The sequence below is a fragment of the Lepeophtheirus salmonis genome, chromosome 3 (genome assembly GCF_016086655.4).
Source record: "Lepeophtheirus salmonis chromosome 3, UVic_Lsal_1.4, whole genome shotgun sequence".
Taxonomy (NCBI): Eukaryota; Metazoa; Arthropoda; class Copepoda; order Siphonostomatoida; family Caligidae; genus Lepeophtheirus; species Lepeophtheirus salmonis.
In genome coordinates this window covers 11,405,033-11,429,319 of record NC_052133.2, presented here as the reverse complement: position 1 = coordinate 11,429,319, position 24,287 = coordinate 11,405,033, and the positions used below count along the sequence as shown (strand labels likewise).

Genomic DNA, 24,287 nt, shown 5'->3' with positions numbered 1-24,287 from the left:
ATGCAATAAGGAATGGTTGATGAGGCAATCAGCCAAAGTTTTGTTTTCCCCGTTGCTTCACCAAAAATCGACCTTTTCATTAAAGAACCATTTATTGGAGGAAACTCAATTTAAGTTAGATTTATGGAACTAAATCGAAGTTTGATAACTCGAATTAGATTAGAAGAAATATTCAAGGACTAGGAAGCAAAGGCTTCTGATTTATTATTTAATCACTAAATATAAGGCAATGTGATACATTGGGATATTATTAATTAATAGTAATATATATTTCTGTATTAAAATTTTCATTCCCCTAAACTTTCATTACTTTTTTTTTTTTTTCATAAATGTTCATTTTATTTTATAAAATTCGGCTACGATAGTATCTTTTCTATAAAAAGGTTATCAAAGTTATCACTAATTTGTTTATCTTAGTAAAAAAATCAATGTATTATATATGAATCAAATCGTTTGGCTATGATACGTTAACAAACAGACTGATAGGCAGAAGACTACATTTCGTTTAAAGACTATTATCTTTCTAATAGACAAATAAATACTGAGTACTAATGGAAATTTTTAAAAAGCTTTTGATAGCATTTATTCATTTAAATTTCTTATTTTAACAAAGAAAAACTGTAATGTGTAGTATGCCAAGAATGTTAAAACCAAGTCACGTTTTCCAAAATGGGAAAACTTTAGGACTACCTCTATATGTTCATATAAATTTTGTGAGTCGTATTTTTTATCAAAAATAACGATAGTAAATTTCTTAAATTTTACTTTTTCGCAAAAAATGTAATAATTAACACTTTTTTCAACAATTATTTCTATTGAATATTACCTATTGTCTTGTTTTGGGGAAAGTAACTGATACCAGTTTAAGATACTTTCTTACGAGTAATATCAGTTTTATAGAAGGGTATGTAAAAAACAAACAAACAGATTAATAAAACCAAGAATTCACTTCTTATAGATAAAGGATTTATGTGGCATAGCTAAATTGTCATTACGTTGGTGTCCGCTTCTAACTTGATGGATCGAACTATTAAGGAGGGAGTGACTAAAATATCGGTGTAAAAATATTAAAAATGTTAAAAATGAGCTTACTTGTGACGTAAATTAGAACATAAATTTGATTTGTTGATTACTATACTTGCTTAGGTAATAAATGTCTTTGATTTGTTGATTCGATGAAATATTTATGATTGCTTCCATGAGTGTTTAGTATAGAATATAGGTGTTGCTCAGTACTTGCGTCTCGACTTGCACTAGAGTACATATTTTGATTAATTACGACTCACCTTAAACTTACAATAAAGAACTCGAAACTTGACTTTGACTCGAAAACTAGCTCATAACAAACTCAAAAAAAGCCTTACAGTATGGAACCTAATTAATAAGTATGGTCTTGATGTGGGATCAAAAGAAATCTGAGAACACGAACTAGGCTCCATAAAAATTTTAAAGAACACAAACAGAGATTTGAACTTGAGAGCAAAGACTTGAGACTGTATTTCAACTAGAAGTAATAATAATTTCACAACATCTGTAGGTAAAAACGCAGTAGATAAAAAATTATTAGACTTATTAATATATTACACAAATTGGTAAAGTTTCACCACCAATGTTAAAATCTTTTTATATACACCGATTTAACAAAACTCATGTTATTTATTGATGTTACTAACAAAAAAATTATAAACCCCTCCGTTTCTGAAAAACTCCAAGAAAACACACAAAATTTTTACTCTGGTGTACTTTTTTGATTTACTTTTATAATTAATACAATATTTTTTTGTACAACACAGTTAGTGAGCTGGGTAAAAAAAAAACACCAAAAACAATATGTATTTAATACCACAATGAATGGTTGAACATTTTAAATAAATACACCCTTGAAATGTTCTATCACTTTCTTAACTATTCAATTCATTTTGCATATATAAATATGCATTAAAATGCTACAAAATCACTGGTATGAATTAATACTTCGAAAAAGAATAAATCTATAATTTAAAATCATTCAGTCTGATACTTCAAAAATGTATAATTTGATTTTCTTAGAGTAAAAACATGAAATATTTACTTTTGAAAATTTTTTATGAAATACACATTACATTGTGCGAGTTTTGATAATCAAATGAGTACCCTTTCAGTTATTGTTGAGGTTGTTTGTATTAAATAAAATAATACCTACAATATTACAATTGTGTAACTATCTTTTTATGATTCAGTGAAGTATATTTAAGTATAGATTCCTTGAAGGTGCTAATGTCGCCTGAGATTATGTCAATGGTTGATTGCCCCGGATGAATTTAATACTTATATTTACTTAACTAATATTTTCCTTCAAAATCAAGAAAAAAATAAAGGGATACGACATTTTAAATTATTATCGCATAAATACTTCGACAATATCTGACGTCATCTTGAGTCGATAACAACCTCCTTAATAAAAACTTCTTATTTCTATGTATTGTATGGCCTTAGTTTTTTATATTGAAGAGAAAAAAAAGAAGACTCCATAAATTTAAAATTTAAAACAAAGGAACGTTTTTTAAGGAAAATAAATTCTCTAAACCTCGATTAAAAATGGTTAAAAATACAAAGTAATCCCTTAGAAGGGATTATTAACATAAATAAGCAGCTGTATATAATCAGATTTAATGTTTGAGAAAGATACTGAAAAGTTTTGACGATATAAAATGTAGATTCAAAGGACTAAGACGCTTTAATATAAATCTCGGCATGTATAATATCCCAGTTCATTAAGGGAGGGTTGAAGGGATTTTCTCATTTTTAAGTGTGATTTCTTTCTTTGAAGAAAGAAAACATGAATACATCTACAATTTAATAAGAGAGTAATTGGACTTTTGTGGGGGTACCACATATCTATGGTTGGTAGGTTCCTAGGTAGATAATATAAAATTGGTTATTTTTCTTTCTTTATCGTGTGTCGGATTTTTTTATGAGTCACCTCAAATGTGGGTACATTTTATGTATAGGTGCTTTATATTTATGTGCCATAAAATGTAACACTGACCTACAATCTGAGTTACATACATTTTTACATTGTCAGAAGCACTGTTCCTTTTTCTAGGAAAAAAAAAAAAAAAAAAAACACATAAAAACATGTAGAAGATGAATTAAAAAGGGGTTTGAAAAAGATTGAAGAAAGAACCTTCACTTCTTCTCCGCCCAAGAACAACAGCCCTTTAGGACGAATTCTTACCTCCTCAAATTGTACAGTTGTTTTTATTCGTATTCCTATTCTTTAAAAAAAATCCCCCTCCCATTTAATCCCATGTAAGAATTATCAGGTGTTGTTAAAATGTAATTTAATATGTAGACATCTTGCCCATCAACACTAAATATAGCAAGGAAACTTTTCTTTAAACAAAATGTGGATTGTGTAGCTTGAATTCTTCATCTAATATAATCAACAATTTCTAATTAATTATAGTTGAAATAAAAAGTTGTGAGCGTTTTACGCATTATTTCGACAATAAAATAAATAAATAAAATTAACATGCCGGTCCAACTCGACGATTTCCATTATTTTATCGCCATTTTCAATGATTGGCTTACCAGACTTTGCCTTATCTTTGACGTCCATATAACCAGAACGGAATCTTTGGAACCACCTTTTTTTTCTTAAATTCGATACTATTTTGGCTGCTTGCTCCACCTTTTTACCTTGGTCGTAGTGATACTGAAGAATGTACTGATTTATTTCTTCTTTTACTTCCATTTTGGAACACTGTAACACATAATTAGCTTCACAAAGCTATAAATGAACTTTTTTTTTAGTGGACGCTTAATCTTGAAACACACTTTAAGTTTCTTTTCATAAAATGTATTGATCGTGAGGTATAGCTTACTTAAGAAATCTAGAAAAAAACGCTAAATCCTTAATTTTTAGATTGGAAGGCAAAGTTTTTTTGTAAGATCCTATTTATTATTTAAACAATTTTCTACAATGGTGATCCTATAAAAGTCAATTAATTATGAATATAAGTATTAGGATCGTCAAAGTAATAAAGGAATGACTGAATTCGATCTAGGTTGATCTAAGTTGGTTTTGTATAGCGGGTTATTGATTTTATAGAAAAATTAAACAAATATATATCTCATATATATCATTCTTTTCAAGGGTTAATATTTTAAAAAAATATGGTAGATCCCATTTCCATTGCATCTAGATAGTCTGATTCCGCACTGTCTTGGGGCTAATACATTTAAAATCTTGTATTCCAATCAACTATTGAATTTTAATCCATAGTCGAACTTATTCTGGAAACAATTGTATCCCTAAAACATCAACTACTTTTCCGTTACATGTCAATCTGTCTAATATTGCTTCCAATTAGTGTTATGAACTTTTATGTCAAATCAATTTTTTGTTAAACAGTAAATATCTATACCATTTCATAAAAATAGCACAATAGAATTAACATGGGGATCAATAAAGAGGAATAGAAATCGGTCATGAGAAATCCTTTCGCCGATTCAAGAGAGAGATGGCAACGAAATATCTCTATAAATAAGCTAACATTTTTAAGAACTTAAAAAATCGCCAATAACCAATTACTTCATCGACTAATCATCTACAATTATATTATAAAATATGTTGCCAATTAAATTTTAAATCAATCTCAATAGAAACAATTATGCCTCTAAAAAATCACTTAAATGAGAAGGCTCTTTAATTTTCAATATATTTCAGTAGTTTTCTGCCCTAACTAATAACTTCATGATACTTAAACGGATTTTCTAAATTATAAACACATGTTAGGGAATTGGAATATTATATACCTCGAGATTTATAAAAATGCTTCTTATTCCTTTGAATCTACATGATATCGCCAATACTTTTCAGTACGCTCCTAAAACATTAAATCAAATTAAATATATGCAATTATTTATTTATCTTGTTAGTGTTTTGGAATAAAGTCTATGATGTTGTAGTCATTTTATTTTATAATACACGCAAGCACATCAAAAAAGATGGTTACAAATTTAATTCCCGAAATCCGCATAAATTAATAAATTAAAATTTAATGTTTTTACTATAAGAATAACAAATTATATTTTGTAAAAATCCCAAACTCATTTTTTAAAATTATTTTAAGCTATGAATTTCATTTTTATCGATGATTTATTCTCATACAACTATTTTGAAGATTTTAATTGCTATTCACGAGTAAAGAATGATACAAAATTTAAATGATTTATTTATTATAATTGTTCAACTGTTTATCACGTAATAATATACGTTTAGTTTTTGGGCTTTATTTTTAACCCAGTTCACTAACGGGGGATTAAAAAAATATATCCTTGGATCTTCATTGTGGATTCCAGGAGGATAGATGGGGTTATATATATGTGTGTATAGACACAGTAGGGATCATATTTTTAGAAGACTCTTGTAGATATACCGTTATCAACTACGGACTCATGCGCACATGCTGAAGAAAAGGGTTTGTAAAATCCTTCAATGAATTTTTACTATTTTGTTTTGTTTTTTGTTACAAGACTCCCTTATCAAACTTTTCATCATCAGGCCTGGTGAACTATCTTATTTTTTCTTTTTCTTCACATGACCACCCTTTGAGTGAATTAATGAATATATTTTTTCCCCTTTATATTACAAGGTTTTTTTACCCCATTTATATACCATGTTGAATAATAAAAAATCTGCCTTATAAAAATGGGTGGTAATGTCTAAGTGTGTGTAGAAAAGGGTACATATATACAATAGAATATGTTTTTTTTTGTAGCCTTTTGAAAAATAATACATAAAGTTAGTCAACCTTAAATTTATATTGTTTTGTTAAATGTCATGAGGTCCAGGTTGAGATTGGATATTTTTCTCTTCTTCTATTCCTTTAATGAACTTTTGCAAAATAATGACTCAATAATACCTATAAAGCAAGCTATAGTTGTACAGATTATTCTTTATTTACGAACATTTGTTTTTATTTTTAGTCCCCCCAAAAAAAAAAAACAACAACAACATAAATATATATATATATATATTATGCTTGAAAAAAGAGAAATACCGTCAAACATGGATATAATAAAAATATGCTTACAGTCAACGTTCTCTCATATAGTGTTGCGTGCGTCCAGTTCAGTCTGGGTCCGGTCGAGTTCAGTCCTTCATATCCGTCATAAAAACTTATAAAGTTCATGGCGTCATTCAACTTTCTGTATTCTTTGATTAGTCAATTATAGTGCTGACAGTTCTAAGGACCAACAGTCTCATAGATATATTCAACTATTTCATCCCTTTTTTTTAGGTATCAACTTCATAGAAATGAATGGAAATAAAAAAAATGCTGAGATGATTTTTGCATTTTATTTGTGAAAATCCTAAGTCGACCACCAATTTTTGTTCTACATGTTTCTTATTAAATTCATTTGATATTTTTTATAAGCAATATGGATCCATATAATAAGATCCCCGAAAAAAAATTTACCTTAAAGTAAGCTAAAAATCCTTGGTGATCTCTCAAAAAGAGGATCTAATCAAACAGTAGATGCCTCGAAATGGGGAAATTCAAAAAAATTAATTTACAATTATAATCATTTTGGTTAAACAGCTGTAAATCATTCCCAAAAATGATTGAAAATTAATTTTGGAATAATTTATTATCTACTACCAACGGATTTTGAGCTTTTTTAAAATTTATTTTCAGTAAAAAGGTGGCGAGATACGATAGAGGTATTGATGTGATACAAGGCAATTTCTTCCTATTGTAAATCTTTTAAGTACACTATGCTATCATCTATCGATATTTCTTTTTGTTGTAATAAGTATTCTGAAAAATTGATTGGTTGGATACGCATTAGTTCTTGTTGTCAAGCTATGCACAATTCTCAACAATTATTAGATAATTCCATAGTTGGAAAATATTGGATTACTACTATTAAATGATTTTGGGTCTTTTTCTGTTTCTTTTTGTATTAAAGGCTGCATCATACATTAAAGGTAACGATTTACCAAGAATAGGGTTTCAAAGTATTGAAATGTTTTTTGATATTCCCTTTTGAACAACCTTGAGTTGGATCAGTATTTATCTATAGCTTTGTAAGAATTGCTATTTACTTAAGGCTACAATTTATCTAATTCAATTTGGGCAGACGTACTTTACTCGGAAAAAAAGGTCAATCATGGGTTGAACGTCCCTGGAATTTGTAGGCTTGTGTTACAACCATGAGGTTTTTAAAAATAGTTTTGAATTAGTTATAATGAATAATATGAGTATTTATCATTGGTTTATAAAAAAAGCATTTCCACACTTATTTTCAACGTTTTAAACTACGCAAATAACGAATAAAAAGTTAAATAAGACCTCTTTTGTTTACATGTGAGTCAATATGCTTAAGAAAAAAAGTCCTTTGTACAAAACACGGGTGGTCAATCAGCAGCAATTTAATAACGCAAATGGGCAGATGTCTCAGGAAATCTTATTATTACTGTTTCTATGGGAAATATATATTTATCCATATACATGTACATATGTACATTAGAGTTTACTGTAATGCCAAAAGTTAGGAACAGAGAATCGCAGGATATTTCTATTTAATTTTTAGAGTATAAGGATACAAATATACTTATTCTTAAATAAAAACAACTCAATCCTACAAAAGAAGGGGTAATAAATAAAAGCTCATTTTTTTAAAGAGTTAAGTAGACAAATTTTGTGGTCTAAAATGACAAATATGTCTAGTAAAGTTTCTTATTTTGCATAAATTAGAAATAAAAGTATATTTGATTATGACATATTACCTACTTGTTATAAAAACATGATCATTGAAAATAATCAAAGTGAAGAAAACATAAAATAGTAGTACGTAATTCGTTGTACATACAAAAAGGGTTTACATATTTAATTGTAACATGTTTGAGACTAAAATAATAATAACATGAGGCAATTTTGTTCTAACATTAATATAATATTATATTTCTTCTCTATAATACTTGATTAATATACTTTATTTTTTATACATTTATGAATTACTTGGACATACTTTGAAATTAGATATTCCATGAGAAACAAAGGTGGGTTATGTTACATGGTGACAAGTATACGCAGTAGGTCTGAGTGGCTTCTACAAAACTACTTGAAGTTGGGGTTGACAATACATTATTGAATATTTGCTATTTACCTTTGGTTGGAAGTGAAATAATACGAAAAATCTTGCTTCTGCAGAATAGACTTGCTCATTCGTATTGCATTGGCATTCGTTCATAATACGGTTATTCCTAGTGGTTGAATGACTCAGTAGACATAACATATTACGAGTGTAACTTTGACTAAGAGATACTTGTCTAATAAAATATTTAATTTCAAGGAAGTCCGAGTACTTTTCATCATCTTATAAAAGAATGAGTCAATATATTTACAATCTATATATATAGTATTTGCTGAAGTGATGAGCACTCCTTCAAAGATATTCTAGATTTTATTTAGAACGAACAAATTCATGCAGAAATAAATTTATCTTAGCATGGGTGTAATTGGATATTGTAGCACTAAAACACATATTTAAAGATTGAACGTTAGATATTTGTTCCATTTCACATATATATATATACAAATACCATAGGTCTGTAAATACCGGTATACATACCTAGTTGTATATATAAGGTGAACTATGATCATAAACTTAAAAATAAAAATATTTTTGGAAGTCACATAAAAACAATCATATATTTAGATAGAATCAAATTCCCCTTACGAAGAAATTTTTTATAGACAATATATAGAGTTTTTTTAATGCTTTTATTTAAGATTGAAGCTTATGTAATTTGTAGCATCCCCAATCAGTTGATTAAATCAGTGTAATGTCTATAAAAACGGATCTTATCCCTAAAATAGCTGAATGGTTCATTTTATGCGATGATAAAGTAGTGTTGTTTGTGAGACCGTGTCATGGAATTCTTGATAGAAGGAAGTCTATCGACGTCGTTCTGTTTTTCATTTCTTTTTTTGCACTTGAGGAATAGATCCTTCTTCTTATAAGAGATGTTCTGAAAAGTTCGGGGGTTCGCACATAGACGGCGCTGTTTTTACTGAGCCATCTTCAGGGTTTTTTAAATTTATTAGTTATTGTGTTAAGTGTGACGTTTCATTTGTCCTTTTCAAAAAAATTGATAAAAAAAAATTACGATGTTATTTTACACTGCTCCTTGAAAGGAAAAAATACCATTCAAGGTTTAAAAAAAATATATTCTTTCGTGGAGTCAATCAAGATCAATTGGCATTGGACCAGTATATAAATTGACACTACATCATAAAAAAGAATCCTAAAACAGTTCCTAAATTTATAGTAACTGAGCTAGATCGACCCCTCCCCCCCAATAAAAAAACAACAACATGGGTTTGCCCATACCAATGCATGTTAATTGACCTAGATGACATTTTTGTTTCATATTTCTACTCAAAAAGGTATTGAAAAGTACCGAAAATATTGATATCATGACAACATTATAAAAATTTCCTAGTATATATTGCCATTTTGAGATTTAGTTCGATTAATAGTGACATTTTTTTATTTTGTTAGGACCAAAATTTAAATCTCATCTAAAAAAAAATTAAATTTTTTTTAAAATTTTTAAGTATTAAACACGTATACTTTTCTGTTCCCAAGACCTTCTTTTTTTTTTTTTTTTTTTGTGTTGAGCGCCAAGGTTAGTTCAGTCATAGAAACGTTATAACGCTTTATGATCGGTCTAAGATTTACAAATCAAAACACACCACTAATATGTATATTCTGGGTAGCATGTCTGCCAATGTTCATTCAATACCTATAATATGTACATAAATTAAGTCTATCTTCAAGTCTAATCAAATTATAAAACACTATTTGATGCAGAGTACTATAATTTGATGTTCACCTTTCAAATATTATACTCCAAAACTCATTTTACTTTATTATGATTTTATGAAAAATTGAATCTTCATCATGAATTTTCCTAGTAAAAAAAGTTGCCCTTCTAGTTATATTGCAAAAAAGCAAAACCAAAAATGTTAATACGTATATTGAAAACCTATTTGATCTCATTGACTTCATCTCAATTTTATATTTATATACACTGAGGTTAAACTTCATTCTTTAAAAGGTTATGATTTAAAAGATACAATAAATATATTTCTAAATATCATCATTTATAAAAAAAATAGAGGGAAAAAATGGGTTAAGATATATTTTAGTTTGTTTTTGGATAAGGTGAGTCTATCAGAGAGAACAATTTTGCACTAAAAATCAAATAAATGATAAATTACTAATTTATTTTTTAACTTCATTATCAATATAAACGGCCAAAAATTTTATAGATATATTTCAGCTAATTATAGTTTTCATATTCAAATTTATGTTAGTCCTGTTAACGGTGGCGTGCTTCTTATTTCTGAAAAAACGAATGAGGCCAGGGGATTATTTAAGAGAGGAAAGAAGGCTCTTACAGTGCTCCAGCCTATTAGCCTTGATGACTGTGGTAATGAAATGTTGCTGCTTCAGACGGTAATTGGTGAATCTGAGGTCATTAATATTTGGATGGTATCGATTACAGTTCCTAGTCAGTTTGGTTATAGGATGAATGAAGTGAAGAAAGAAGATGCTTATAGTATTCCAACTTTTTAACCTTCATAACTTTGATAAGAGTGCCATTGCATTTAAGCTCGAGGTAGTCATTGATTACACATTGGAGGGTAGCATGTCTTTTATTGTGGTTCCTGGCCAGTTTGATACTGTAGGTTTGGCCATGAATAACTTTTAAAGCCAAGTTCAAACGGGGTTCTATTATTATCCAATCTTGGGAAAATGGGAATTTCTCTTGGTCTTGTCAGTATCTCTGAAGCAGTTTATTATGTTATAGAATATCTTTCTAGTGCACTTCAGGTAAAGGCAGTTGTTCTTAGACTTATTCCATTGTGGAATAGGTTATTAACAGTGTCTCTTTTAAACTATTTTTTTTGCACTTTTTGCCTTTTTACGCCCAAAAAGGCGTTGATAGCTCTATGGAAGTTACATAATCAGGTATTCTATAATTTCATGTTTTAATGTTTTTAATTATATTAATTATTCATTAAACTTTGTTTAAAGTTATATGATCAACAATGTATGAAATTTTATTAATATATTACGAAAATAACTGCATAGTTTTAAATTGCTTTATGTTGATGTGAACCTTATACATATATTAATAAAGTGTTGATTTAACCTACTTTTTCCACACAGACACACTCCTTAAAAAATATTTATGGAAGATAAACCCTTTTTTGTTAAAATGAGCATTTGGAAGTCATTGTTCATGCTGTCTAGCACCGGAGTGGACAATAGGGAATTTTGAATCAAATTGTTGTATTTTTCGAGACTTTCTACCAATAAATTGTCTGGATGATGATTATTATACATATTTTTTGTAAACACATTAAATCCTTTAGAGAGATTGAAGTGCATTGTGTAAAAAGCAATAAATTTGTGATTTTAACAATGCTTGCTAGCTTGTTCCAACAACGGTACTCATTTTCCACCCTCCTCCCTGTTTCAAAAAGGCTTCTCTCCCGTCAGGACAACTTTATAATTCCTAACGATATTTTTCTTAGGGACATACCCTTTACTAAAAAGAAGTTATAATCATAAAAAAAGTCAACATAAATAACCTTTTAACGATTGTTTTTTAATTCCATTCTAATTTATGAACTTTTTTTTTCTTTCCTTCATAAAGAAATACTAGTCATCCAAAAAAGGTGTAATTTTCATACTCAATAAATGATAAGAACTCCCATTTCTTTGAATATATCTGAAGTAAAATTTAAACTAATGCTCTACGTCGATAAATTAACCCCTCTACTTTCACAACCCTACCCTGATCATACATTAAACTGTGAGGTCTTTTGCGTATTATAATAAAATGTCTGATTTTAAATTAAGGCCAGCCCTTAACATATATATAAGTACCTACAACTTAACCCCTTCCTAAAAATTTAATAGTTTTTTGTTCTTTCCGAAAGTTTTTTTGCCAAATAATTCTATTTGTATTTTTTTACCTTCCCGTGGTTCAAACCTATAACTTCTTTATGTTTTTAGCAATAAAAAAACTCTTCCTTAGCCCAAAAATACAAAAAAAAAAAAAGAAAAAAAGAAGTAATTCTAGGACTTAGTAATGGTATTGTTTTCCTAAGTCCATGCTGTATTTGAAAATAAAGACAAATAGGTGGAAGGTTCAAATTATATGAGTTTCAACAAATATTCGTCTTCATGAATTGGATATAAAAACGATGGAAATTGACGAATCTTTTAAAGAAAGTAGGACTGTTATAAGAATTGTGTTTCCAAGATAATATACCTTACTTATAAATAATAGAATATATTTATTTTTATTCAAACCTTAATGGTGATTACCTACCTCAAGGATATTTTTGGAATATAAAATCTTATATGATTTTGGTAGTTTTCACAGACACTTTTATAAACATCAGTAAAAAAATTAAATAGTTGTTAACATTATACACCTTGTGATGTAAAATCGTGAAATTTTTGACAAAGAAAAAATAGAGTTAATTTTTGCAAGAATTATTAAAAGTACAAGACTTCTTTATTGATATATCTTGATTTCCCTTGGCTGCAACCATGGCCTCTGACCTGGGACTAAAGGAACCGTAGCACTTTTTGATGCAGGCTTCGTAAATGACCGTCCACTGCTCCTCGACGGAGTGCTTGACGTCATTCAAATTTATTTGAGTGGTATCACCCAGTTGCTGTTGAAAGCAGTTCCGATGCTTTTGTACGTAAAAGGCCCATTCCCAAATCCTTCACATACATCCTCAGAGTATAACCAATGACATTGACAGCATCTGCATGATCCATCATAAGCCTGACTGTACTTCTGGTGATTGCAGTGCCCATGTCCTACAAGATCCCAATTTTCCGGCGTTTACCGGTACCAATGCCCCTCACAAGTATGTTTATCTGCAACCTCCATACTTTTAATCTTATAAACAAGACTCCGAGAGTACTTTATGACTTTCATGATCTCCTTGATACTCTCCTCGGCATTGAGCAAAGCAGACAGAGTTTCCCTCTTCGCCTCCATGCTGATAAAGATAATTTTTCAAAGATTTTTTTAATTATAATTAACTGGAGTATTACCTCCTTTTAATAACACAACCTAGTATTTGAAAATATGCACTCTAAAATAATATATATTGATTTACAGGCCAGTCCACGACGATACCTCCCACACTGCATTGTAATACATGTGAATTTATAATCTAAAATGAAACTTGAGAAAAAAATATTGAGTTTTGCAAACTATCAAAGTTCGATTGTTTCTTAATTAATATAGCAATATAATCAGAATAAAATATTTCCAACTTCAATTCCTGTAGTTTATTTACCCAAAAATGAATATATTTTTTACAAATTCTCTCTTGGATTATATAAATAATAAGTACGAACCAAAACATTCTTTGAAGTGTTGGTAATAAATTCTAAAAAAATTTAATAACTCAAAAATTATTAATGAACCATCCCCCCCAAAAATGGATACAGAAAGTATACATGGTGTTCATAATTGCATTGAGGGATGTTTTACTCTGTGAAAGAGATAGAATTAGGGCTTAAAATTGGTAATTGGCAAATTATGTAAAAATTATTCTCCTCCAGTTTGAGAGTTTTATTAGTTATTAAAAAAAATAGTCAGAGTATCAATATTTAGTTGAAAGTTCGAAAATCATAGATAGGAATTTTTATTTATCGATCAACCTCTCCTCAAACAGTGAAAAAAATAAAGACTCAAAGTCTGTTGATAAGCCAATCCCGTTATTTTTCCTAAGTTATAAATTTTATTAAATTTTGTTATGGGGATATTTACAGTATATATTTTGAGTTTAAACTTCAACACCCAAGTATATTGGAACCAAAAATTAAAGAACTACATCTGACAAATGATGTGTTGTAATTTTTCGTGTAACGGGTATACCATTTTATTATTTCATGAAGAATTTATATATACATATTTAGTTAAAATATTATTCATATAAGAATTAAATTCTACCCAGGGCAATTACAACATTTTTCTCAACTATTCTTTATATTAGTGTTTTTCAGAAGTTTTAAGTATCGCATTTCTCATTTAAAAAAAGAGGATTTATCAATTTACTTAGTATTATTTAAACTGTTTTTTTTTAATAATAAAAAGTTTTATATTCATTAAGAAAACCCCCTTTTTTAATATTAATTCACCCTTCCCTTTAGATTTGCTCCAGATTTTGAGAAGAACTACATTATTTAACATCATCTATAAATTTTACAGCCTAACACGATATAATTATTATATAAATATATATACTTACTGTGTCTTTATTGTTGCTCGGACACTTTTTGAAGCAACAATAACTGCTTTATTTCTTTATTTATTTACAATAAAACTTTTGGAGATGTTTTGTTAACTCAAGAGATTTAATAATTTGATTTAGTTTTGTTCTATGTAAGTAAACATCAAAGTTATTGTTAAATAACTTAACTACAAAAGAAAGATTATGCGCCAATTATTTAGTATTTGTTTCTTTAGTAAAAAAATATTTACAGTGGACTGGGTTGGCAATTCCAAGAGTACCAGGTACATTGCTAGGAATTCATTGGATGTCTTAGATATGTATGAAGGTCAAAGGTTTTATCAGTCATAATGTTGTGAGTAAAAGGGCAAGATCAAACTAAATAATATATTTATCTGCAACGTTGTGTGACCTTCTGCAGCTTGAGCTAATATAAGAATAGATTGCTTGAGGGCGCTAGTGTCTCCGTTATGTAATAATGATAATTATTGTTGCATTATTTTATCGCAATACGGTACCACTCTATGTCGCCGTATATACAGATTAACATAAGAAAACATATCTCATCCCCTATTGGAAGTGATGGAAAAACCTGTCCATCTGTCTTGGGAAATGGTAAAATAGAAAGTGTATTGGGGCCCGATGGTCTTCCTGATATCAGCAGCTCCTGTGTGGTTTGAATTGGTTATGGACTCAAAATACGGTTCCATGCCACATAACAAAGGCCACTCAATCCTATTTAAAAAGAAACTTAGGAATTTTGATCCCTGTCATCGCCAAACTTGAGTCCTCCTGACTACAATTTGTTGAGCGTCTTAGAAAAAAAAAGTTTTTGCTAACTACCAATAAAGCCTCAAAACAAAATGGCAGTATTGACACTAAAGTTAGAGTGTCAAGGGTGTAGGAAAAGTGCAGATATATTTATCATTGCAGAATGAGTACTTTTTGATTAATAACGCCGCTGTATATGTAGTTGAACAGATAATGCATAATTAAAATATGTAACATTATTATTCAAAAAGTAGTTAACTTATTATTTTAAATAATTAAAGTTTCGGATCGATATTGAGGCATACAGTAGTAAACTTTTATTGTATTGGGATAACATAGTGTTAATTTATTATCAAACTACGCTATAAATATACAAATAAATAGCTGCGTTATATCACTAAGAAATCTTAGTGAGCTCTTCAATAAATTAATTACTTACTTTGAAGTAAAGTGACCTCATACACATTTACTTTAAAACTAATTTTGATTTTCATTTGGTTTTGGTATGATTGGGATTGTAAAAAATATTAACTAAAACGAATGCAATATTTTCTTTCTAGTGGGGACTATTTTTTTATTCTCTAAAGCTTTTTTATTAAATATATATTTTTTGAAGAGACATTTCAGTATAAATCATCAAAATTGTTTGTGTTCATGAATGACTGAGAGTAACACTGAGGATTTGGCAGGGGAGACATAAGCAGATGTGTATGTAATATGTCTTAGAAAGTGAGAGCGACTTTTTTTTAGTTGGTAATGTGAAGAGGCTTTATTATTTTTCAATGCTGCTATCATTATCCTTTTATTTCTTGAGAAGGGAACATTAATTACATAGAAACTAATAGTTAGTGCTAAAAAAAGACGGAAAGTAATGGTGAGTGTTTGATAGGGAGTTGTAAGGGTAAATGCTTTTTAGACTCAGAGTGGAATTTAGGATCGACATAGGAGTGAATCCACCCTATATTTCCTTGCTATCGACAAAGTGGGATTTGTGTTCATTTCCTTCCTCTTGTAGCTGCTTGTAGCTGATCAAATAAAACGTCATGACAACTAAGTTGACCCTTCCCATATATTCATATTTACATACCGGCGGGATAGGTTTTATGCATCACTAGTTGTAAAAGTCTTTGTTAGAGACATTGTAGAATTAAGGATCGATATTGGAGTAATCCGAACTATATGTCCTTGCTACATACGGAGTGGTATTTGTGTTAGTTCTCTTCATCTCATTGCTGCACGCAGCTAATCTAATATAACTTCATGAAAGTTAAGATGTTTTCCTCCAAAACATTCATCAAATTGTCAGGAATACCGAGTTCATTTTTTTATTTTTGCATACCGGAGATTATGTTTTTTACAAATCTTAACAAAAAATTTCACTATAGTTCTGGTCAGTATTTAAAAAAATAGTTAAGATTTATGAATGTGGTTGATTTTTTGATTTTTTTTTACAATACTTAATTAACACTATGTATCTAGGTAAAATAATTAACACTTTTGTATATGGATGCATACAAAATAAAATCTCACTTAAAGACATAAACATATAATTAAGAATTCATATTTTAACATAACGTGAGTTTAACAAAATAAAGATAAGAATTCATCAAAAACAAACAAAATTATTATTTAAATCAGGTATTTAGGTAAATACCCTACAAAAGAGAGAATCCCTTGTAATTATTGTAAGCTATAAGGAAAATGGTTATAGTATATTTTAAGGATACTTTATTTATGCCGTGATGATACTCCAACAGATTTGCAGTTATGTAAATAGACAATAGAGCAAAAACACTTTTTCAGATGAACAACTATCTTTGTTTTAGTGGGTTATGTAAGTCGTCTTGCTTTAATAATATATACATCCATAATATAATGTTTAATTGTTAAGTGTTGTTGAGAAGATTAAAAATGTATTTATAAAAAAACTGCGGTTGGTCACTGGTACCTTGCCCCAGGGTCCCTCATAATAATTTATATTCATACCTACATATTTATACATATATGTGTAACACACTCTCAAACTCACCTATTTAAATTCGATGATGGGAATTCTCCATCTGTTATGACTGGTGTAAAACTTGTTTGACGGATTAACGCCTCTTTGTGGCTATAGCCTTAACATATATATACAACTGTATGGAACTAAAGGAAATGATGATGGCTTTGCTATGTAATTATATACAATTATAACAACTATTTGTATAATTTTTGTATTCTTTTTTTTTTTGTTTTACCCTGACTCATTTTACTAGCTGGATGTGTAATTTACATATCCTTTGAAATGGTTTTAAAGGGTGGAAGGGTTACTTTGTCTATGATGCTCAGGTATAATATAGGTCCCCATATGTAACAGAAAGTAACTTTTTTTCACTTCATTTCATAAATTATAGTTTTACGTCCTATCCTTTTATACTATAAATACAATTTAAGACTGAGATATGAATCTCGATTAATTCGATTTAGAGGTTAGTACAATTTTTTCGATCTTTTGAGTATCCAAAGAAGTTCTTTGTTCTTCTTCAAAATTAAAAACCAGGATTATATTCTTTTATACTACTTGTGAAAAATAATTTTATTCAAAACTTTGAAATTCAGCAGCATAACTTTAATGTTGAAAACTCTGAATCTATTTTACGAATAGAGCACGGCGTAAAAGAAGTTATTTTCAACAGCTATAGATGTATAAAAAATGGTTTTTGTGGACTGAAATTTATCTAAAATAACATTTTCATCAATATACAAGAGAAAATCGAACTACCAGATTATCCTAAACATGGAAAATTCTTGTATACACACAAAAATAAAAATTTGGAAGAAGTTGACAAATTTTGGGACTTATGATCTTTAATATGACCTTAAAACTATACTTTATTAATTTAAATATTATCAAGCTATTTTTTCAAGTAGAAAAATTGATAACTTAAAAAAAACCATCTTTGAAGGTACTCTTTTTAAAAAAGGAAACTTTTTTAATACAAAATTGGCTTGACGTTCAATTAAAAATTATAAGTAAGAAATAGATCATATTTTTTTGCGACTTGTTATTTTTACAACTTGTTAGCAAATTTTTTCATGTTCCGAGCAATTTAAAATGTTTAAAGTCTTTAATATTGAAAGTTGAAGTTGAAATGTTCTTAGGTTATTTTAAAACTTTACAACTATGTTTTTAAATTTTATATCATGTTTGTTTATTTATTTACTCAAATGTCTATGGGTATGTGTGTTCTTTACTTAGCTACATGTATATTAGGTTAGAGTTTTATGTGCCATCTTGTAGGTAAGGCGTTCTGTTAGTATGTTGTTCATTGAACTATATCCCTCCATATTATTGTTATATGACAATTGTAAATTCTCAAAAAAGGAAGTTGCCCCGTTGCTCTTCCCCTGTAATACAAGGGAACCTTAATAAATATTTACATTCACATGTTGGTAACATCATGGTTATAATGAAAATAGTTGAAGGATTAACTAATAGGTTAGATAAACAAAGTTTTATTTCTAATATAAAAGGATTTAACATAATCCCTTGTATACATTATATATTCACGTTCATAAAATTTTGCTCTAAATATGTAAATTGATTAATTAATTATTTAACAACAAAAATATGGCTTTTTATCCCTTAAATCAAAAAATAATAACACCTTTTAAAAAATGCATCCACCTATGTATTCATTTTTAAAATGACAATGTTGTTTATATGCTAAAGTAAGATACCAATTGCTGTAATGGGTGATTAAGTAATCTGATGGAATTTGAAGATCAGACTCTGATAAGAAAATTAATGCTAATGAAACCTAAAAAACTTCAAACCCCGTCATATAATTCTGATTAGGGACTAACACACCTACTCTAAAGATATCCTTTTTATGACTTTTATTTGACGTGAGGTAGATAATAAACTTATGTATGCTTGTAATATACAAACTCTTTCTTAAATTAAAGAAAATATGTAGCAACCCGGAGATCTATTGCTAAGTTGCTACATTGGATTTGTGTTGAAAATATCGAATTTGAGTTTTTGAGTTCTGTTTTTAGTCAAGTTCGTTTCACAAAAATATACGGAGCTTTGAATTAAGTTCGAGTTCTTGATACTATGATACGATTAAACATTACACCAACATCCCCCAAAAATATTTGGGCTTATTCATGTAATTTTTAGAAAATTGTCAGCTTAACTAAAGTATAATTTAGTAATTAGCACTCAAATTTAACATAGTTAATAAATTAATTTTAGACATAGTTTTATTTGTGTGATCAAGAGATTAATATGGTTAATTTGATTTCGTTTAATCTGAACAACAAATGTGAAAATGTATAGATAAATAGTACGTTAGACACAAATTAAATTTTGCTGTTTTATCATGTTTTTAATTTGACGCTATTATTTTGCAAATCGGTCATCTTGGAGTCATAAAAACAGAATTTTAAAAGGATATATGGTTTGTTTCAGTTGAACGAAATGTAGCTTTATTAATCGTTGAAGCAATTATTTAAAACTTTCTGTTTAACTACTATCTATAAGAAGAACTATGCCTTCGACATGGTATTGCTTATGATGTAATATGCAATTTGTGATGTGTACACTTTTTTGGATATTGGAAAATTATTGCTAATATATTATAAACTATTTTTCTATTTTGAATTTGTTCATTTCCTACTGTTTTGATATTGGAAACGTAGTTTTTACTAAAAAATCAGTGATAAAATTATTATCAAATAAATTTAGAATTATTTAATCATCATTTCAATTTGGATGAACTTTTATTTAATTCTTTAGTATAACTTTTCAATAAAAGTACAACCTTGAAGGTTTATCACATACTTCTTTATTTATATATCTTTCTATATATATGATATATGATTTCCTTTGCCTGCTAACATGTTCTCCAACTGGACCGAAAGGGGATGCAGCACCTCGATGAATGCCTCGAACATTTACGCCACTTCTGCTCAACAGAGACGTTGAGGGGTAGCACTGGCTCTCTTCTTTACTACACCCCAAATTGTAAAGTTGAGGGAGAGATCAATCTGGGGAGGAAGGCGAGAAAACCGGTGTTTATGATTTAATCAAGTCTTCCCTAAATCCTTCACATACCTCATCAGAGTCAAATCACTGACATTGAAAACCTTGGCCATGCTGCTTCAACAGTTTGGCCAGATTTCTGGTGATCGTAGCGTCCATATCCTCCATGATCCCAATTCTATGGATCTACCGCTACAAAGGGACCTCTTAAGTCTCTGACCTGAAGTGAACATGCTTTTAATCTTATAAACGAGACTCCAGGAGCACCCTACAGCCTTCATGAGATCAACAACACTCATTTAGGTGTGGAGGCTATCTAACACCCTTTTCTTTTTCGCATCCATGGAGACAAGGGTTGATTTTTGAAAGTTATTTATTGATTGTTTATTAACAAGAAATGTTCCTTCTTTTAATAACTTAACCTAGTATTTTAAAATATTAACCTTAAAGTAATGCCAATTGATATAAAGCCATGTCCACGACTTTATATCTATTAACTCAAAAAGTTTTTATGAAAATCATTTCTATTTTCAATTATTAAATGCCATTCCTCTATAGCGACTCTTTAGTCAAGAGTTTTTATTTTCTTTAATACAAACCTCAAAATAAAACTACATTGAAAAAGAGAAGTCCATCAGACAGAAGGTGCATTGCAATTATTAGTATTACGAAGATGTCATTTTGCACATTTGTTTAAAGTGCGTTTAAAAAACCGCGGAAAATTTACTTATCCTAGAAGACATTACAATTTAAAGATATTAAGGAAAAGTACCTTTTTGGTACTAGTGTCATTTGTTCAGACCCTTAGGGCCCAGAAGACTATCCGATAACTTTCTCATCGACTAAAGTTTAAACCAGAAATATTCAAGTAAATGTTTACAAAATGCAATTGAATTTTAAATATGTTATTAATACATAAACAACCACATGGGGATCTCAAAAGTCAACAAGTCTTATCCCAACTAATTTTGCATAATTTGAAGACTATATTGACACTTATTTAACGAAAGTATGATTTAGCCTAGTAGTTCCCAGGTTTTTCAAAAAATGGCTAACTTTCGTGGGAAAGGAAACTTTCTGCATTTTTTTAAACGTATATCTGAATATTCTGCTTGTAAACCTTTTCTTAAAATGTGTTTTCTTGACTAAGCTATTTTTGTTCTAATAAAAACTATTTACAATTAACAGATGTTAATTTTTTTTTGTATCTTTTTCATAGTATTGACAACATTTAAGTAATATGAAATTATTCACAGAAATATGTAGAAGATGTACAGTTTGAGATTTGAAACAATTCTTTCATTCAGTTATATTTCTGAACAACAATATAACCAAATTGGTTCGCTTTATATACTTTTGTAATTCAGCAGTTTTCATTGACAATAAAAGACCTATGTATTGTACAATATTTGTTTTAATAATATCCTGAGCATGAAACCTTTAAAAACTGAGTATTTTTCACGAATTCCTAGTTATAAATTTATGGATAATTAATTTAGTTAAACAACACCTACGCACTAAATTATGCAACTTGTTTGTAGAAGATACTTTTTATGACGTTAAGTATGCAATATATACATTTTACAGTTATACAACTGTACATTTTATGGCTATGTCACGTATTATTATAATAAATTTTACTATTTCGTTGTAAAAATAGAAATGTTATATTCTATGATTATAATATAATTAGCCAAAATAATATGTAAGTTAACAAAAGGAACTGTACATCCCTGGGGCTCCGCAGGGATAACTTTGAGTATAATTTCGATCAGTACTGAACTTAATTGATTTTTTCCTGAACATTACCAAAACTATTATAGTCTAATTATTTCCATTTATAAATATGAAAAAGTAAATGCACAGATCGAGTATAAATAATTATTTAACATTAATCCGTACTAAAGAGAGTACTGGGTGTATTTAAAAGTAATGCAATTTTAAACTCATGCTCTATTTTAGGAATTATTTTCAAAGATTTATAATTTTATGTAATATATGATAATTAGCTATGGTTTGTAGTAATTACATGAATTTATATTAATATCTTTGTGCCATAATGAATTGAAAATAATCCTAATTGGTACAAGTTATCTAATCCTTTCCTTTTTTTAAGGAAAGGTTGAGAGATGGAATGAAGATCGCCAGAGGTGCCGTTAAAGGGGAGATGGGGGCATGTCCTCCTCAAATTTTATTCTCCCGCATATTAAAAATCCAAATAAGAAAATTCCTTAAAGATCACCATATGTTCAATGGTATTATTGTAATAAAAAAAATAATTTATACAAGTATGAATGAATAAATACGTCAAAGATTTTTATTAAATCATTAAATGTTCACAAGGTTAATAAGTGTTCTTTTTTTTTTTTTTTGATTTTTTGAAATTAGAAACATTGTTCATTTCTAATTTTCTCTACTTTAGTTAAAAATTAATAATTTTTTCATCTTCCATATAATTCAATGATTATTTTTGTTAATGTTTATTTTGTTTTTTTCATTTCTTTTAATATATTTTTAATTGTAAAAAATAAAACTTTTTCGATTGTGGAATCCGTTTGCATCACTAAAAGATAAAAATAAGAAATTCGTTTTTTTATTTAAATTATTTATCTTATTAGTTAAAATTAGACAATGAAGATTCAACAATGACCCGTTGACTCTCATTGTCAGTCGATTCAGTATTTTTAAAAGGAAAATTTTAGTAACAAAATCCCCCGTTTAACAAATGAATATAAGTTTAAAACAATGACAGTCCCAAAATGTCTGGTGTATGAGTGGGATCAATAGGGAATAAGTCGGATTGTAAATCGTTTTCATTTTTGTTATGTAAAAGACAACAACTACCGAATCATTACATAGTAAATCCTACAATTTGGAGAATACCTGAGAGAAAAGAAGCTTAGCAGTCGTGAGATTAATTAAAGTAGTTGTGAACAGCTCCGTGATAAACACAAGTCTCACTTCTTATAAAGCTAGAGCATAAGCAAGAAAGACTCCTTATTCGATATTCAACTCTACTCTCAATTAAACAAGGACTTACATTTCTAACTCTCCTACAAATCTTCAGCGTTACTTTCGGCTATTGATGATCACGCACATTCTTGGGTGCACTTTATACTTACATATTCTCTATTCAAGAATGAAATAATAATAATAACATCATCCTTAAAAATATTGTTCAGGTTGCCAGCAACTTGTAAGCTTAAAAAATGCTTAAAATTTAACACCCTATGCATAAACATTTTTACTTTATAGTAATTTGTTTATATAGTCAAGAGTCGTACGGCTAAGAAATGAAAATAGAACCATACGATAATTGTTGTTTGTTTATTAGTATTATATCATTGTAGCCATCTTGTAAATAATCATATTACACTCATACTGCTTAAAGTAATGTACTTATCTTTTGGATCCTTGGTTGATGATGTCAATAAATTTTAATACTGATACGCACAGATGCCAATAAACTGCAATCTCAAGGATCTTAAAAAAATCAATTGAAATTACTCATCAAATATCTCACCATTTCTCTTTAAAAACCCACTTATTTTAGGTGGGTATACATATGTTTTATAAAAATTGAGGGCCATCAAATCATTCATACATATTTAATTTAATCTACCTATAATTCGTGGAAATGAGTTATGTAGTTTTTTTAAATACAAATATTAATCGATCGGATTTTTATTCCACTCCCTCTGTATTTTAGGTAAGTTGTACTTATGAAAGGAAATTAAAAACTGCATTAAAAAAGTAATCAAAGATTACGACTTTAACAATGATTTCCTTTAATTTTATAGGTAGACCCAACACAAAGCCAGTAAATCAATCTTACATCAAATTTAATTGTGGAATGAAGGGAATTAGATGAGGTTACATGTATGTACAAAGGGGCCCACCGAATGCATTCCTCCCCCCCCCCCTTACCTACGTTTACCTATATATGTACAAGTAATGAGTCTCATTTAAAAAATGACAATCAAATAAATTATTATAATTGCTTTTACATTACTACGCCTATAATTATTATTGGGGTTTTCTTTAGGTACAAAGGTGTGGGCTCTGGAGACAACAAATGAGAGGTCGATTTGCTATTCGTGTTCATTAGTAAATGGAGTTGCTTTGGGGCTTATAGTTTAACTGCTATCGTA

The 24,287-nt window shown here is 28.9% G+C and overlaps 1 pseudogene; it reads right to left on the bottom strand.

Moving 5' to 3' along the window:
- The window catches only part of LOC121114147 (G1/S-specific cyclin-D2-like), a 62,704-nt pseudogene extending 49,611 nt beyond the window's left edge, over positions 1-13,093 (bottom strand).
- Positions 13,094-24,287: the final 11,194 nt, after the last annotated feature.